This window comes from Gallus gallus, chromosome 3 (genome assembly GCF_016699485.2).
Source record: "Gallus gallus isolate bGalGal1 chromosome 3, bGalGal1.mat.broiler.GRCg7b, whole genome shotgun sequence".
NCBI classification, from domain to species: domain Eukaryota; kingdom Metazoa; phylum Chordata; class Aves; order Galliformes; family Phasianidae; genus Gallus; species Gallus gallus.
The window spans coordinates 24,478,957-24,498,858 of record NC_052534.1 but is presented as its reverse complement, the minus strand read 5'-3'; the positions used below and the strand labels follow the sequence as shown (position 1 = coordinate 24,498,858).

At 39.5% G+C, this 19,902-nt stretch overlaps 1 long non-coding RNA gene across 4 annotated transcripts in view; it reads left to right on the top strand.

Moving 5' to 3' along the window:
• LOC101749926 overlaps nt 1-19,628 on the top strand; it is a 120,118-nt gene extending 100,490 nt beyond the window's left edge. For all 4 annotated transcript variants that reach the window (XR_005858313.2, XR_005858299.2, XR_005858321.2 and 1 more), the window contains one exon: nt 701-19,628. This is a non-coding gene — a long non-coding RNA (uncharacterized LOC101749926). The remainder of the gene's footprint in view (nt 1-700) is intronic.
• The last annotated feature ends 274 nt before the right edge of the window (nt 19,629-19,902 follow it).

Here is a 19,902-nt window from a genome sequence, read left to right as displayed (position 1 = left end):
CTGTGTGACCATCTCAGCTGCCAGGTTTGTCTAGGAGTCTCTGTGCTCTATTGCAATGTTTGGAGATATTCTGAGACTTACAGTTCAACAGGACTTCTGCCATCACTAGGCACCTCTTGCAGAAATACAGTGCCTTCAGACAGGCCTAGCCATGAGTGAGGCAATAGAGGCTAATCCTCAGTGCTGCCGAGCCTCAGTTTCTAGTAAAGGACTCAGAACTTGCAAGGGTAAACCTTCAAAGTGAATACAGATTTACAGGGGGAGGGCAGATAAGAGGGTTGTAGCCCACCCATTAAGTCCACCTGGTCTTAATATATGATAGCAGTCAGTCTTTGCGTGACACACTTTTTCCATATCCTAACTTTCTTACAGGGAGTGAGATTTCCAAGAATTGGGTTGGCAGTATACTTGTCAAAATTAGGTACACTACAGAGCCTAAGTCTTTCAGTCATACATAATAGTTTTATCACCCCTTGAACTGCAGCAGCTAAATCTGACAGTGATGGTGAAGCAGACCCTTAGAAAAATAACGTTTATGACATTTAGTAAAAATAATCTTTTCTGATGATGAATGCATGTCCAATGCTTTGAAGATGTAAAAGTCTGCAAAAATGCAAATTATTATTTTATCTGGAAATGTGTTTTGTGGTATCCCAAAAAGTACTCTCATCATTTATTCTTTTTTTTTGCGCGTGTGCAGGAGTTCTCATGAATTTTCAGCCACGAGTCCATCTGGGAATAATTTCGCTGTGAGAAGAAGGCTTCCATTCTATCAAGAAAAAAGGCTGCGTGGAAATCACAGAAAGCTACAGAAGAAAGTTTCAGTCATTGTTTAAAAGCATTGTGGCCTGTGAAGATGAAAACCAGAACGGGGATTTGCCTCCAAATTTTATAAGCTTCTAGAAAGTAAAATGATGAGAAACAAATGCAAAAAGTTCACAAAAGTACTAGTTACTTAAAAAAAAATCTTACTGCCTTATTCTTTCATGATGAATAAACCCAATTAGAAGGATACTAATTACCCAGAATGACATCATTTAAACAGGTAGAGATATTCCTAGTACGTTTAGGTTGCCACCTAGGTTAGTCTTATACTTCTCAGTTGCTAACAATGAAGTTCTCAGCCACTGGAACAAATTATTAAGAGGAACAGTGAGCTTACCATTTCTTGAAGTCTTCAAACTGAGAGTGAATGGTATGCTTTAGCAAACAATGGTGACACAGCTGGGTGAAATTATATGGTTGTACTAAAGAGCAGGAAACATGAGATGTTCTATGTGGTCCTTTCTAGCCTTAAGAGCTATAGATCTGTAATTTCACAAATACCATTACAAAGAATTCTTTAGAAGTAGTGATGACCATAGCAATAATCTGAATCCATCTCCTGATTTGGGGTAGATTATTCTAAAGAACTTTGAAAAATTACAGGCTACAGTACTGTTTTTGTGTGGTACTGTCACTACAAGGTTGTGTAACTAGCATAAAGGGGTCACTTTGTAATTTTACAGTATTAGAAATCCCTTTTTGTGGACTAAAGAGATCCTTCTTCTCTCCAAAAGAGCTCATTGTACTTCAGTTCGTGAATGAGTGTATAAACAAGTAAGCATGTGTACTGCTTTCCTATGGTGATGCATTTCTCTCACTGAAATGTGTTAGATTCACTTAGTGAAATAAAAAAATATCCGGAGAGGAAATTATAAGATATTGCTCATTAACACAGACTATGTCTAAGCTAAACTAATTTTCTTCTTGTAGGGTGACCCGAGACACTGCTTAAAAGAGAGCCCTTTGCCATAGCCAGTCTTCCAGTTGAAGACAGCTAAATCATTGTTTTCCATATTTCCAACAACTTTTGGCATTTGTCACTGTCAAAAATTAAATACAATGGAATATTTGGAAATTTGGGAAAGGGATGTATAACTGAGTGAACAGTTGGACATGAAATGTTTCTTCAGTTTTAGAAAGATGAATAAATTAATTGACTACATTTAAAAGGAAGACTGTGCCATTTCATGCTGACTCTCAAACACCATCCTTACAAATCCATCTTTAACTTTGTCTGATTTAAAATCAACAACAACAAAGAAAACCGCTGCCACCACCACCAAGAAACCCAAAACAACCCCCAAAACTGTAGCCTACGCAATAAAAGACCATAAGTGTATGTATAGCATATCGTATTATCAGAAATCACAATAGTCACAAGAAGTATTCATTCAGAGTGGTTAAACTATCTTATTAGTCATAAGAGGAAATAACTCTTCTGACAGTATGACTTTCACCCAGAAGGATGGGTTTGGCAGTACAGCTGAGACATCTGGATTGTCAAAACTAATGCTAGGAAAAACATAATGATGTAACTTTTCAAACTGTGACAGAGGAAGCTGATGATTTAGTGTCCAAAATGGATATGCATAATTCCAGATGCAAATTCTTAGATTTTAGATTGTAGTTAATGTCTAGTTACCTTTGTTTCTATCAATCTGACTGTTGTTCTGGCTCACTACTTCTGTATATGCACATCATGCCTTAATAACTATCGCCACTCTTCCTCAGTTGAAGTGCTGTCTTCAAGACATGCTTTAGCCAAATGCTTCTCAGATACTAGGAGCTGATCACAGTATGAGAGCCCAGCAGAAATCTGATCAATTGTCAAATGCAGGAATTAGCTTGCTTTATCAAGCACTCTTTTATTGAGTTTCCTAAATATATGACTTGTGCATATTCAAATTAATTCAGCTTTTTCTTGCTACCATGTTTTGTACTCTGGAGAAAAGATGTTTGGAAAAGCTGGGTACTATAAAAGGGGTGTTACCTCTGACTTCTCTTAAGCTTTTCAAATATATTATCCTTTACATTTTTTTTTACCTTGTTTATTGTAACAGGCTTAGCATCAACGATGACTAATTTATTTGCCATGCAAAGGCCATATTAAAATACAGGTGCGTATATTTAATACATTAATGAATCTAAAAGAGCAATGTTAGGTTGACTTGTTTAAAGAAACTCAGTTTTAGGCCCTTAAAGACAATCTGAGTAGATCTCATTTAAAATGTACACCATGGAGAATAAGGAGACATTTGTACATTCGAAGATTTTGAGGTCTGGACTATGTTTCCATTCACCAGGGTGGTTCTCAGAAGTTATTTCTGAGTCACATAGCAAGGAAACTAGGGTAAGCTTGATCTGCTAATTATGTCCCCTTTGTCGTGTGGATATACAGAGAACAGTTTTCTCATCCCAGAAAGGTTCTGTTGATCTTGAAATTTTAGGCCTGGCATATGGAGCTCAGTGAATATATGGGTGGCTTAAGAAACAAGTGAACATATTTCATCATAATGTTCATTTTTTTTTCTTTTTTAACCATTTAATATAAACTAAATTGAATTTCAACAGAAGATGCTTCTAACCACAAACCCAAGGCTTTTTTTTTTTTTTTTTTTTTTCCTAAGCGTTGAAATGGAACAGTTCTAGAATTTCAAAACCTTTTTTTTTTCCCCCAAACTTTTTTGAGGACAGGAAGTTCTTCTAGGAATAATTTTCATTTTTATGAATTTTCAGTTGTGTCCATCTCTCTTCCTTCCCTTCTGAGAGCCTTATCTTCAGTCCGAGCTGTTAACGCAGGCTTCCAATACTTTCCATAAATTTAAGGTATGGTGACCTTAATCCCATTTATTGATGCATTGTGGTGAAACATGGATTTGAGGCAACTTTCTTTATCCATTTGTGCAATAAGATGTTGGTGAGAGTGTTCTGACAGTCTTAATCGGAATTCTTCTTTCCTGTATGATGAAAGACTGAGAGACCTAGGACTGTTCAGCCTGTAGAAGAGAAGACTGAGAGGGGGATCTTATCACTGTTAATAAATATCTAAAGAGCTGGAGTCAAATGGATGGCTCTTTTCTGTGGCGTACAGTGACAGGACAAGCGGTAACAGGCAAAAACTGGAATATAGGGATTTCCATACAGACATAAGGAAAAACTTCTTTACTTTGAGTGTAACAGAGCACTGGAACAAGCTGCCCGGTGTGGTTACAGAGTCTCCTTTCCTGGAGGTATTCAAAACCTGCCTGGATGCTTGCTTGTGCAACCTTCTGTAGGGAATCTGCTTTAGCAGAGGGTTGGAGTAGACGATATCCTGAGGTCTCTTCCAACACCAACGTTTCTGTCATTTCTTTACAAGTACTTTAGAATGTTATTGTTCTGTGTTTTGTTTTTCTATATTTTACATACTGTTCCATTTCAGTTATTGGTTCACAGTTTATAAACAAGTAGATAGGAGTAGGTTAGAAATTAGTTTTATTAGCTCAATGAGCCCCTTTTCTTTACATCCATCTGGAAGAATAATTCCCTGTCACTGATTAACTGGTTTTGTTGATGGGAATAAATCTGATGCCTTCAAGAAAGGATTATTAATTAAGCTTCTTTAAAATGTCTGGGTGACTTTTCTAACTGGTAAAGGCTGCTGGATTTTTATTTTTTAAATAGCAATAGTTGTACATGATTGCAGTACACTGGAAACAAATGCTTTTTGTGATTTGTATGAATGGATAACTTGTTCTGCCGAGAAGAAACTAATGCATGAGCTACCTTGCAGCTGGTGACTGAGGAGACCTAAATAGCTAAACAGAAGCACCAAGGTTTGGGTAAGTTCTGCACAAATACTGCCAGATTATCTAGTGAAAGTCTCTACGTGAGAAAAGAATTACAAATCAAGGTATTCAGAGCTCTCAAAAATGAGGTTGAATCATAAGTTCTGAGTAAGGTTAAATAAAGAAGTTAACAAATAAGAGATTTTTCTCCTTAGTAAAACCAAGAAAGCCTGTTTTAGCAGTTTCTTCCTTTCTCCATTCCAGCTGAGCATTGTTGTACAAGGTCTACCAATTCAGAAAGTAAAATGTTAGCTTATATGTTAGCTTACTCTTGAACAGAGTCCTGATAGTTACAACAGCTTTAAAGCTCATAATCCCATAGCTTGGTAGTAGGTTTTATTTATTTATTTATTCAGAAGAATAGCATGATCTACTACATTTCTACAGACATTGTACAGCTTTAGTGTGTCAAGACCATGGCAGAATTGACAGACCCTCATGTCCCTGCCTGACCACCCAGGGCTCCCACACTTGGCCTTGGCTCAGGGTCCCACCTCAGCCCATATCCTGTCAGCCACTGCCCCAGTGAAGCTGCAGCAGTGTCAGGCTCCAACTCCCCACAGCTCTGTTCAGCCATGGGACCCACTGAGCCAGGCCAAGTCCTGGATTCCCTCCATGGGGAGGTGCTTCGGGCTTTGCCTGCCCCAGTTCTGTGCTTCTGGTTGGGGTGGTGGGACAGGGGACAGCCCCGGCTGGTGAGGGCCAATCTTAACAGACCTTAGGGAGCCTGATGTAGAGTTATGTGGTAAGCCCCTACCACCTAAATTGTCTGAAATTGTTGTGTCCAGATATAGCAGACAGTCATATTTCTAAAAGTATTTGTGAGGCAGTATTGGCCTCCAGAAGGAAAGGTCTCCTCATGGTAGAGATGCTGTGCTTCAGAAAGAAAGAGCAACACTCCTGATGGAAACAAATGTTGGAATGTGCCAGTTACCTGACCTTCATCGTGGTATGTTCCCTGAGTTGAATGACACTGTGATGTGTTGTATCACAAAAATGCAGGCGAATCAAAAGGGACATTTTCAGTCATCAGCTTTCTACAATGAAGTGCAGGTTCATAGCTTTTCTGCCCTGAAGATAATTCTTAGTTCATGCTTAACTGGGAAATAGCTGAGATCTCCTAATAGAGATGTTGCCTTTATATAATAGCTTATATCACAACTCTTTCATCACAAACAGTGGAGGTTATAGGAGGATGCCTGATTTTACTGGGACGTAAAATCATTGAGGTTGGAGAAGACCTCTATGATCATCCAGTCCAACCATCCACCTACCACCAATGTTACCCACTAAACCCTGTGCCTAAGTACCACGTCTCTACGTTTCTTGAACACCTCCAGGGACAGTGACTCCACCACTCCTCTGGGCAGCCTGTTCCAGCACAGTACTTGCAGAACACTCCAATCTGAAGCTTAGATTGTATTAAGGATACACTTATATATATGTATATATGAATAGGTAACTCTGTAGCTTTCTTTCGTCTTCTGAAATGCAAAGTTTTGAAACCATAGCAAATAGTCTGAAGTCTATCTGGAAAGTGATTAACTCTGTCTCTGGGATCAAGACGTGTTCGTTGCTAGACAGAGGAGGGGAAGTAGATACTCTCCGTTTCAGTGTGTCTATATATATATACACCACATATTACCAGTAGCACTCTTGTAAACAGGAGGAATTAGCAGCAGCTTCAGCAAAGTATCAGCTCTTCTCTGTAGTCTCACAGACAGATGGTGCTTCACAATGTGTCTTTTTTAAGTGAAAGTTCTGAAGGAAGCTTCTCTTTATCCTTCCAGCATAGGAAACCTCTTCTATTTCCTGTGTCAAGACTTTATTAGCAGCCTCTCGTAATGCAAAATGGCAGCCCACAAATTGCAGCTAGTGGGATATCCAGTTAGCCAGATGTATTAGTGCTGTTCTGAAGGTAATGTCTCCTATTTGATTATACTGACCCATAATGCCAGAGGCAGATATTGGTGGTACAGCAGTAGAGGCTTCCCACCAACATTCCATTGCACTTTGTTGCCATGTGACAGAGGGCAGCATAGGGGCAGTCTGGCATAATGTTGCCTGACACGGAAGTGCACTATAAAGCAAAGGGGTGTCACTGAATTCCTCCTCGTGGAATAAATGGCACCTGCTGACATTCATGACACTTGCTGAGTATTTATGGAGACCAAACAATGGACGTGAGGAGGTGGTGGTTGGTACATTTCAGCAGAGGCAGCAGTGACAGTGGATCACCTTCACTGGTGCAGATTTTTATGAGCATGGCATTCAGATTCTTGCTCATCTTTGGTGTAAACACATAGCTAATAGTGGTGACTGTGTTGAAGAGAGTGTTTTGAGCTGAGAATTTGCTCAATCAAATAGTGTTATTATGCTCTTTGTATTGGTTGTAGTTTCTATGGAAATAAATAGGAGGCATTACTTTCAGAGCAGCCTACGTATTATGAGAATTAAATGTCTGCAGGTAACAGTGCGCTCTGGGCTTCATCCCTCACTGTCTGTATTAGTCAGTTACACTCTTCTGCTATCTGCTTCATTTTGTGTTGTTTCAAAATCTAATTTTGATGCATAGCACCACCGTTCTTTTTGGACTGACGTAGCGCTAGTGCATCATAAAGGATCAATGGAGAGATTTTTGGCAATGCAGTATGGAACAACAGGGACTTGTGCTACCTTTTACTCTTGGAATGGAGACAGGATGGTGACTTACAATGGGGAGTAGTTTTCTCTTAGGTGCAAACAGTTTGCAGCTGAATGCAGAGGAGGTTTAGTTTCTGTGCACCTCATGTGTACTGTGAAAGCGACTAACTGCATGATTCATTTTGCACCTGAGAAGAAAGCACATCAACTTGTGGTTCTGCTACTAAAATCATTTGTTTAAATGGCAATTCTTGTTTCTGAATCCTGATGATAATTAGGTTTTACTAATTGTAAGTTTGGAACATCTGTAGATTCAGGAATATTTCAGCAATTTCTGACATGAGTTTTAATGTCTTTCCTCATGATTGTAGAAACATGTACTTCTCTACAAAAAGAAGAATAATGCTTCTAGTGGGAGGTGTCCCTGCCTATGGCAACCTCATCCAGTCTGTCAATGCTTTTTTAAATAGTATACTGCATATAGTATAAGTACTTGGGCATGGATGCTGTCAGTAGATAAAACGCAGAATAAAATTAAATGACCTTATGAACCAGGAAGGCATATAATATTTTCAATGTTGATATAAACATCAGCTAGGAGAAGGGACAGCATTGATAAACAGTGTCAATAGCTAGGTTTAATCTTTGTCAAGATGAAACAGATGCACTGGATTCCGAATAACTTTGCTGTTGGCTGCATTGACTAAGAAATGAGCCTCTTGACTATTTCAGGCATTGGAACATATATGCACTAAAAGCTGAACATGAACTCTTTCTGTTTACTGGGTAAATGTGTACTTCATGCTTCAAGAAATACCCAGCCTTTGTCTTTGATGTTTTTTCTTTCCTGCTTTGCAACTCAACATCTGTACTTTCACACTTAGCTCAGAATAAGTTTTCCAACTATGGTCATCCAAACAAAGCTACCTATCGTTGGTTGATATTGACCTAACTGCATTATACCTTAGCTCCTGCCTTCAGCTTAAATTCCTGCAGAACCAGCTTAGCAGTTTAACTGAAGGTACTTGTTGCTTGTAACACACCTTTGAATTTGCATTACTACCTTGCAAGAAGAGAAAATTTATTCTGGAACTAGGATATGTTACTTTTATGTATATTTTGGAAAATTAAAGGGAAATAAGTAGCTTTCCATTCCCTTTCCTCCTCATGCAAAGAAATGAAGCCATTTTGGAGATGGATATTTAAGTTTTGTGGCATGGATGGGATTATTTAGTAAGTATTTGTTCTTTTTCTTTCATTACATGAGGTTGTGCTTTTCTTGGATCATGCAGATTCTTGTAAAAATGTAACAAGCTACCATTCTAAATGTACCAAATAAGAAACAGATGGATCTCTTTAAAGAATAGTCTATCAGTAATATTAATGAGAACTCATGTTTAGGGACCAGGCACCTCCCTTTCCTTATGCCAGACTTCTTAGCTTGAACAAAGAGGCTCTTCTGGCAATGACTTGCACATGGTGAAGGAGAAAAAGGAAGTCTTGGTCCCCTCAAAATAAAGTACAGCATTTTTTTTTTGTCATTTCAAGATGTATTTTTAATGTGCTATACCTTTGGCTGTCATGTGCAAATTTTTTGGGGGTGGACTGATTTAAAAAGTCTTGATCCTGCTGTCAGTATCTCCTTCACACCACAACTGAATTGATGTAACTCCTTTTCCTCAGTGGAGTTCCTTTGACCGACATGTGAACTCTTCCCAGTTAATACAAAGTAGAGCTATGTTCATATGACTTCTGAATTAAGAAAAATCCAGTTTGGTATAATGTATAATAGCGAGTACTCACTAGATGCAACTTACATGTGTTAGATTCAGGTTTTGTGATATCTCCTTGCCTTAGTTGAAGTGGCCTTGTGTTGTTCAGTTCCTTTGCTTGGTGACACTCTTCTCAGTGAAGGTTAGCAGTATGAAAGAATGGCTAATATGTGTATGACCATTCTCTATTTCTTCAAGATCACGTGCTATCTGCTCATATCACGTGCTATCTACTGACAAAACCTGACTAATCTGCTTGCTGAAAATGAGCCATCAGACAGCTTTAGAAATGGCTGGAATATGCCTTTTTGAACTTACTAAGTCTCATGAATATACTTGGCGTGCCAGGCATTGGGCAAGCATTGGAGATATACTCTGTGATTCTTGACTGCTCCTAAGGGTGTTATAGCAGAACATGTGATCTGTACAAAAGGTGCTCTTCAGAAAAATCAAGTAATAAGGCTGAGATGTTCCTTTACTGAGCATATTTTCTTTTACTTGGGGTATTTCCAAAATGGGATGGGTGGGATGTACAATACTTATTTGTAGATGGAATGATAACTTAATCTAGATAAAGCACATACATACTGTTATTTCAATAAAAAAAAAGTAGGCTTATGTTTAAAAAGGAAATATAATACGATAAACATCCTTTTTGTACTGGTCTAGTTATTTTTCTAAACTTTTGTCAAGTTTGAGGTATTTGCCTTCCAAAATAGAATTTTTGCAAGAGTCTGCATGTTTTTTAATACCTTTTCCAGTATCTGCTGAGTGAGCCAAAGATCTGTGGTCAAGTGGGCATCTCAGTTACAGTTCTTTATTGAGCATCTAATACATTAGGCTTTAAGTCACACAGACCTTTCTCTTTCAGAGCACAGCTCTTGAGCCTTCAATTTTCAACTTCATCTAAGCTCCAAGGAAAACTCCACAAAATGAATCCAGTCTTACTTTAGTGATGTCCCCAACTCTTGGATGTCCATGATGTTTTGGTTTAACCTAATCAATGTATGAAGAGCATGAAGAAGAAATTTATTTATTTATTTATGTTAGTTTTATTTTGATTTTAAAGCAACCTGATAATGTGTGGAAAGAACTTATATTTTCAAATTTTAACTCTATTTCTGCTAGAGCATGAAGTCACGTTAGGATGTCCTATTTAGAATTTTCTGACTTTCTTGTACATCCATCCCTTAATGCATCTTAGAATGACTTAGAATAACTAAAAATTTGATATTAGCAGTCATATTCTGTAGATGTTATTAGCATTTCTCTCAAATTGTAGTAAGATTACTTGCAGTAAATGTGCTAGAGAATACTGTGGAGCTGGATACTTGTGCCACTATCCACAGAACTATGCCAAATGACTAGTCTGGGGTGCATCCATTCAGTGATCAGCTCTCATCAATGCATCTGGTTTATTGTAGATGCCTAGTGTTAAAATGGCTACATGCCTTTGCTACATTTCTGATGTGTTGCGGGACTTTGTTAGAGAAGGAGAGATTAGATTAGATTAGGGAGCAAGAAATGCTGTGGAAATGTCATATTGCCTTCATAAGGAGTTCTGCGTTCAGGGTGAATCATACAATCATTAAGGGTGGAAAAGACCTCTAAGATCATCTAGTCCAACTGTCCACCTACCAACAGTGTGCCCACTAAACCATGTTCCTTAGTACCACATCTACGTGTTTCTAGAACACATCCAGGAATGGTGACTCCACCACCTCCTTGGCTCCATTCCAGTTCTTGACTACTCTTTCTGAGTTTTTCCTAATATCCAACCTGAACTTCCCGTGGTGCAACTTGAGGCCATTCTCTCTTGCCCTTTCACTCGTTACCCAGGAGAAAAGGCCAACCCCCACCTCACCACAACCTCCTTTCAGGTAGCTGTAGAGGGTAATAGGATCTCCCCCGAGCCTCTTCTCCAGACTAAGCAATCCCGGCTCCCTCAGCCATTCCTTGTAAGACTTGTGCTCCAGTCCCCTCATCAGCTCCATTGCCCTTCTCTGGACACGCTCCACAGCCTCAGTGTCTTGTAGTGAGTGGCCCAAAACTCAACATGGTGCTCCAGATGTGGCCTCACCAGAGCTGAGTACAGGGAGACAATCACCTCCCTGTTCCTGCTGATTATGCTACTTCTGATATGAACCAGGATGCCACTGGCCTTCTTGGCCACCTGAACAGTGCTGGCTCATGTTCAGCTGAGCACTGACCAACGCACCCAGGTCCTTTTCCTCCACACAGTCGTCCAGCCAATCTGCCCCAAGCCTGTAGTGCTGCCTGGGGTTCTTGTGGCCAAAGTGCAGGACCCAGCACTGGGTCTTGTTGAACTTCATCCCTTTTGCCTCAGCCCAGTGATCCAGCCAGTCCCAATCCTTAGATTTAGAAATCTGCCTTACATACATTCAGAATAGATTGTCTGTTGTAGTACATGAAAATTGCTTCAAAAGCCGAGATCCTTCTTGGTGCAATGGTTGAGGTTTCAGAGTATGTATAGTTTATTTTTGCCTTAAATTAGAACAGAGAGTCAAAAGTTTTGCAGAAAAAAAAGGGGAAATGTTTCTTTGTGATACTATCAGATCAAATATATGAAAACAAAAGTCCTCTCTTTCCAGAGAAGAAATGCTGGATATTTGATGATGACAATATTAATGACCTTTGAAAATGCATTATAAATCTAGGGCAATGTCAACATTGGCATTAGTGGTGGATAAGTTTGTTTAAATAGCATTTATAGCAGCTTAATCATGAAATGCAATCTTTTGGATGTTTAGAAATGTCTTATTACTTTATTATGCTTAGAGCTTATAGTTATTATACTTAGAGCTGACCTGTTGCTCTGACCCTCTAGCTGGGACTGAAAAGTTGTTTTACCGTCTATCAAACTTGATTGGAAGGAAGGAAGGCTAGCAAAATGGAGCTTCACTGATATTTTGTTTCCAGTGAAGAGGCACCATTGATGTTCAGGTAGACATCCAAAGCATTAGACCTTCTATATGAAAATGGTGCCAATGTGCTTCATTGTCAAATGTACTCAGAAGAACTCTCTTTTAGTATCTCTAAACAATACTAGCACTTTTTTTTTTTTTTTTTGCAAAGAACAATGCTGGCCACACTTATCCATGGGATAGTCATTAGTAGTTTGATTAGCATTGTTCTGTAATATGGTTTTCCAGCCAGAATCTAACAGCCTTCCCCTCAATCTCCCTCTGTGAAAAATATGCTAAAACTCTGTAAGGAACAATGAAGTTTTACAGTCATCTAGTGAGTACACATTTGTTCTTCAGACATGTCTGTACAATAAGGGGAAATCTGTGAAGTGATGAGCATCCTCATCCCCCACAAATTACAAGAAAAAATACCAGAGCTTAATACATCTTTAATATCTCTAAGAACTTTCCGTTCAGAATTATCAAAGTGACCTTGTCCAAATGCTATTTTCCAACAATGAATATGTGTGCATATTTTATATAAAAGAGGGTACGTCATGGTGATTTGTAAAACTCCTGTGATTCTGTAGGTCTGAGAAATCTCCTGTATTAGGTGTGAAATGCAAGGTGTAGGTTCAGCTCCTGAAGAGAAGAGGCATGGTACTGCAGCGTAGGCTTCGTACTGAGACGCATCTGACTCTAAGGTTCAGTAGTGCCTTGTGGAATAAATATTCCTCTGCATTTTGAGATTGCGATTAGTAAGTATGATTCCGTTTGCAGCCCAATTTTTGTTTCCAAGGTCAACGTGAGAAGAAAACCAGGAAGAAAACAGAGTAATGCCTTCTGCAGATTTATGGTACATTAAGATTGGGATTTCCCTGCTTTCAGTCTTGGTTACTAGACATACTAGCCATCATCAGAAGAGCAGGCCTGAGAATTATAGGATACTTCCTACTGTTACCATAACACTTATGTGTTTCTATACCTGATTTCTATAGCTTCAAACCTAGTCTTCTCCAGGTCTGCAGAAGATGAAGAAGATTCTGCCAATGTTGGATAAAAGCATTGGTCATTAATTAATATATTCTGAATATTTTGTCAAGTTGGGGGCAGATGAGTGGTGAGGTTATAAAACAAATTAATACAGTAAAGTTCTCTTCTGTGTTTCAAGGATGGAATAATTATAATGAATGCTGAAAGATGTTCATGATAACCCTACATGGATATCTGTACTAAATTTACTCTGTATCTTCAGTGGTGATAAGCACTTTTCTTGTGGCCTTGACAGTAGAGTTGTCACTCAGCAACAAAAGCTAGCAATTCCTGATTTCTAACAATCTACGGACATGATTTGGTATAATATCAAGGACTGAGAAGTATGAATGGCTGTATAAGATAGTTTCACGGGCTATCTCCAAAGCAGTGATGTGTGAAGGCCACTGGTGGCCTAACTTGCTTTCTGCATCTGTTCCAGAGGAACTAAAAGTATACACACCTCCATTCTGTCTGTTGTAGACCAGTGAGATTTTCTTTAACAGCAGCAGAGTGTTTTCCTCCATCAGTCTGTGGGCCATTGCAAAGCAGTTCTACTTCTATATCATTTAGTGATAGCAAATAGGATATAATGCATGATGTCTAGGATTCAGTAACTTGTTTGTAGTTACAGAAACCTGCATAGAGGCTGTCCTTGTGCAGATCACAGAAACTAGTGGAATACGTCTTTCTCCTTTGTGACCTTGCCTACTGTTTTTCTCTATATCTGTGGTGCAGATGCAACCTGTAGGTTTATGGTGGAATGTGCATTTTGCAGGCACAACCAGTAGTTGTGACACTTCCTACAGCACTGGATGTTGTCTACTGGATTTTTATCATTTGTTTCAGAAAATGTCTGATATTGACTGAAGATTGAGAATGTCCAACCCAAACCATTCAATGATTCTATGAATGACAGATGTCAAAGATCACCTATGTGATCTCAAAAAGCTGCCATTTTGACATTCTCTGTCACACCCTTGGGAAACCTCCTGCAAACATCTCTGGCACCATTTCCTGCCTTTTAGACTTTAGTCTAGCTAATGGCTTTGCCATGGTGGATGCCTCAGAATGATATGGACACATTAGAAAGAGTCCAGTGAGGCTCTTCCAAGATGATCAAGGGACTGGAGAACTGAGAGAGTTGAGACTGCTCATCCTGGAGAAGGGGATGTTAGCAATGTGTGCAAATGCCTGAAGAGAATGCACAGGGGATTGAGTCAGCTCTTTTCAGTGTTGCTTAGTGTCAGGACAAGAAGCAGCGGACACAAGATGGAACACAAGATGTTCTGTCTAAACACTGGGAAACGTTTTTTACTGTATAACTGTGCCCTGGAACAGGGAGCCCAGAGAGGCTGTGGAGTCTCTTCCTTGTGTATCCTCAAAGACCATCTGGACATGGTCATGGGCAAGCAGACCTAGGACCAAGTGACCTCTGAACGTACATGCCAATCTCAACCATTCTGTGATTCTCTGACTTGTTGTTTCAAGAGGTGAAGAGTGCAGTTGTCCTAGCATAGCTCAGAAATTAAAGTGCCAACCCGCTACTCGTATTTCCCCTCACAAGTATTTTGTGGCCCTCACTAAGGCCACAAGACTTAGGAAGATGTCCAGGTGAGAAAAAGAAAAAAAAAATCTATTTGGACAACTTTGGGATAAGAATCAAGACTTGGACTGTTGTCAAGAAACTCACAGTGCCTCAGACTGAGGGCTAAAAGGAGGTACTAGGACCTTGTTGTGAGCCAAATGATAGCATTGAATGCTCCCTTCTTAGGTACAGTTTTGTAGGTAACCATGAGGTGGTTAGAAGCGTTGCTACAATTAGCTAGTTGTCAGTGGCTGAGAGTAGGACACAGAGAAGCAAAGGAGGTAGACAGTGGGCATTTACCTCTGCACTTTTCCATTATATTCAGGTAGCACTGCTATGCCATACATGACAACTTCTGTACTGTTTTTCTGACCAAGGCTGAGAAGCTATCTTTTTCATGAGGCTATACAGGCTTGTTTCTGCTGAAATCCTGTGGAGATGGAAAACTATGGCTGCCTTCTCTGCAGATGAGAAAAGCATGCAACCCCTGATAACTGATCTTGCACTGCTTGCTTCAGTGCCAACATCTTACGTGTCCTGTGTTGGCAGTCACAGTCCATTATTTGAATCAGAAAGCTAGGGTAATGGGCATGAGGTGTCTGTTTTTGTGGTTTAGAACCTGTTTTTTGGCTTGTTGTAATGTTATGAGTATTAGTAATCTTTTGAATCTGCTAGGCTGAAAATTTGTAACTAGCTAAGATCTAAGAGTGATAGACCATACACTACTGAGGCTTTGCTGTGGTGATGCATTGAGCAGATAGCTTGCTCAGTGTTGTTAAGAGTGGCTGTGGGGTAGGGGGTGTAGGTGACAACTATTTATGGAGCGGCCAGTGAGCAGGTCACTGCCATGACTAAACACAGAATCAAATAAGAGTGATATAAACACTCGCATCCCTGTAAACACGTCCCCTTTCCTGTTTCTGCCCAGAGAGTTTGCTCTGAGTCATCTAGATTGTAATGAATGCTCTTGTCTGCCTTTGTTTCTGAGCTGCCCTTGATCTCTCTAGAGATATAGAGGTCCTGCATATCAGGACCTGTGGCCTTCTCCATGCCCTGGGCCTCTATCCTATTCTTGTCTGAAAATTTTATCAGTCTTTGGATATCTGCCATGCCAGCCTGCTTCCTGCAGGTGTGCATAAATTGAGAGACTTATATAACCGTGTTCCTGGACTATGCATGACCAAGCTCAAAATAGTTTGAGGTATGATATTGCTTTGGCTTGCTGTCTTGCACATAATCTTCTGTACTTGTGGTTTGGTCTGATAATGGCTCAAGACCTAGGTGGTCTGCATGGCATATACATCACATAAATGATATATAGTGCTGTGCTGCTCTGATCCCAATCATTGATGAAACGGAAAAGAGGTTTTCCTTCGGCCCTCTCTCTGAGTAGGACTGATCAGATCTCATGGAGCCCACCTCTAGATGGAGCATGGCTTACTGCTGGCTGTGTGGTCAGGAGTCAGCCCAGCTAAAATCCTGCATACCCTAAGGCTGTGGTCACACAGATGAAAGCATAAAGGTGGCCATAAGTAGGTCAAAGAATAGAAAAGAACAGAAGACTGCTGTGGAAGCTGTCATCTGTTTTGCAGGAGAGTTGCACTCTGTAGATAGTTGAAGGTGGTAGCAGCAGTATACAGTAACGATCACAATTTCTTTCTCCTCTCAGAATAGTAGGAAAGGGGCCTTGAACTTACAAAACAAGCAGGGCATCCAGAAACATCATTTTCAAATCTTGCATGACTGGGGGAGAGGAAGAAGGCCTCCAGCTGGGTGCAAAGGCAATTCAGAGCACAGTGAAGTACACAGGTGATGACACACTTTTCCAGAAGGAATGGATGTTCTGACTTCATCAGAGATTTAGACTGAGTCAAGTCAGAACTTCGGAGCCAGTCTTTGGTCTGTTATGGTGATTTTAGTTAGATTTCCCTCATTCTGTGAAACAGAAATTATAACGTTATCTCTGTGTGAACATTTCTCCACACAGAATTCCTTTCAGCAACGTATTAGCTTGTCAGACCAGGCAGATGCAACTGTAATGGTGTCAAAAAAGGACAGCTTTATTAGACTCTCTTAAAATGAGAAGGGATTTTTTTTTTCAGCCAATTAGTACTTAAAAAAAAAAAGCTAAAAACGTGTCTTCCTCAAATACAGCACACCATGTACTTCTTATTAAGGACAATGTGTGTGCTGAGTGTCACATTTCAAACTTCAGCTGTTTTTGCTGTTGCCATATTCAAAACAAGTATGGTTAGAATTTCATTACAATGGGAAAAGAGTATGTGTATATTTGTTTCCCACTGTTCCATAGCACAAAAGCTGCTGGGAATTTGCTCCCATTTTAGCAAGATGTATTGGTGTTTTGTTTTCTTTCTAATGCATGAAAAAGTTCAGCTTCAAAAGAGGAGAAACATGTGAAACCAAAAGGCTAAAACAAATTATTTTCTAACTTGAACTGGTATGGATGCTATTACTGTGACAGTTGGCTGAAATCTTCAGTTAAGTTCCTGAAAGTATATAAAATTAAAGATATAATTAGTGTATATATTTCTGGAGCTTACTTGATGTAGTATGTTCCTTCCTTAAGAGGCTTTGTGGCTTCTGTGTTTCATTGCAGGAATCTTCTTTTAGTGGCTGGATATGGGGTTCTTAGGGCTCTCATACATTACTCCAACCACATTATGTAGGGTGAAAGGGTTAGTGTACATGTCTAATTTGAGAAGATAAATGAAGTGAATGAACCAGTCATTATTGTTAAGATAGGGAAATGAGGTGAGGGAGACATATGCCAAAGATCAGATAGATTAGGGCTGAGAATTGAGGCCATGTCTTACAATTCCCTTAATGATAAGAGGAAGGGTTTCTTTTTGGTTATGGCAAACTAACACAGGTAATGTGCCATATTAAGCCACTGTCTTCTATGGTCTTTTGGATTTCCCTTCTCTCCTACCCTGCTTATTCAGTGCAAAATATATTTTCACCAACAGTGATTTTGCAGTACTTTTGTACTATGTGTACAGGAAGCTGAATGAGTGTCTGGGGACCTTTTAACTGGATCTATAAAAAGTCTGTGTCAATAAAATCCTGTCAGATCTATCTTTCAGTACGGTGATTACAGAAGAGGAAAAAGAAAGGCATTGCTCAATGTGACGGCAATATTCCAACAAGTAATCTTCTCCCATGTGGTCACGTTTCCTCAGATAAGAAAAATTACCACTTTGGTGTCAGTGGGGATGGGGTCACTGAATGGGAACGTTCTCTCTGTCTTTTTTTTTTTTTTTTTTTTTTTTTTTTCCACAATGGACAGTTGTTTTTTGTGTTTTCCTGACTGCATAAACTATGTCCATGGTTACTGGCCAAAGTTTATTTCTGTAGGAAATAGGTAACCATGTTTGTGCAGTGGGGGTATCAGGACACACAGGATTTGAAAGGAAGGGTCCAGAGGTCATCAGCAGAGGGGATATGATGAGGAAATGCAATGAGATATACCATGTGGATTCTGGCAAGTACTTCATGGGATGCTTCCTTTCAAGCTCTGGTGAGCAGGAGAGGCGAATAGAAGCTCTTTGATAATGCAGCAGCAGGGTGAAGTCCTTTCAGGGCCAGCTCTTCACCTTATATAAAACCGTGCAACTGATTTATGCCCACAGAGGATTTGGCCTGAAGCTCCAATTTCTTTCTTAGATAAGTTCTGTTTTCCTTTTTTTGTGCTCAGACTATCAAAAGATTGTTAAACGTTTTATTTCATCAAGACTTGTTGCTCCTGCCACCCTATTTGTTCATTATATTCCCCTGAAGTATCATTGTAGAGTAATTTTATTTTGTAGTTCTCATAAAAAATTATGTCCAGAACTACAAATGGCTTTGTGAATGCCATGAGCATTTCTGAGTTGTCTTGTCTTGTTAAGTGACCAGTGGAATGCTGACAGGCTATAAAAAAAAATGTAGAATTAATTGTGCTAGATAATTTATGCTGTTGCTACACTGTATCCGTGTTTCCACATTTGTCTTGCTTCAGGTATAACTTCTGCTATGACCTTGTGTTTCAATACTGCCTAGACTGTCAATTAGACTGTGACTGCTGCTCACGTATGTGTGTTCAAAACTGAGTGCTGTGGAGAGTGAGATGTGTTGCTCAGAGCTGATTAAAGACCTTGACCAAAATCATGTGTGGAAACTCAGGCAGTTGGTTTCTGCTGAGTGCTCTGCAGTCAACATTCTGCCTCAGTTTAGGACCTAAGATTTTTGCTGCTTTCCAAATGACCATCTACCTGAACTCAGTTTACTCTTGAATACTGTGCAGATCTCAGAAGGAGATAGTGATGGTACTTTCCCTAGAGAGTTGGAAGTCTAAAAATAAGTGGAATGTGAAAGGAACATTTTTATTTCACCTTTGAAGGTAACAATCAAATGGATGGAGGTACTAAATCACCTACAGAGATCATGCTAAAAAATGCAAAATGGGGATATAAGCCAAAATTTCAGGCCACCATCTTAACAACAGGATGCCAACTGGTCTTGTTTCAGTGTTGCTTTGTGCTTCATATGTGCATGAATATATCCACATTTTGGTTATACTTAAATAATTATAAAATATTCATGGTAAAAAAGATGGCTGTGACAAATCACATGTGACTGTATCCCTGGCTTCATGTTATCTTACCTTTGAACCAGGTGATGAGATGCGGTGCAAGAAGGTTCCTCATCTGCCTAAGCATGGAAGCCATCTGTCTGGTTTAGCAGAGGGCTGGTGATCTGTGATGATTGGCTGAGTTTGTGGTGGAGAATGTGAAAAAACACTCACCGAGAACATTTTTATTGCCATATATGCTGTGATTTTGTACAACAGGATAGTAAAATTTGTATTTGTTAGAAAACTCATCATTACATTTCTCATATCCTCCAAAGCAACTCAAAGGTTTTAGGTCTTTGAAGTCTTTCTAGAGGTAGGTAGAAAAGTGTGAAATTATGTATTACACTTTACTCATAATAAAAGATCATTTTTGCACGGGTAGTGTACCTTTCTGAAATTTCTATCTGTAGCAGACCATCTTCTCTCATCCTACACATATTCTTGGTTTTGGGAAATGGTAATGCAATCTAATACTAGAATGTTTGTTGTATAATCAACCTGCTTCTTTTGCCTCAACAGTAATGCTTCACAGTTGTAGCATGCTCTTACACAGCTCAGGAGAGTCACAGCATTCCTGAGGTGCTGCCAGGGGCTGCAGTCAAACAAGGTGAAATTGGGAATAAGTCATTTTTTTGGTTCATGCAGTCCATCTAAG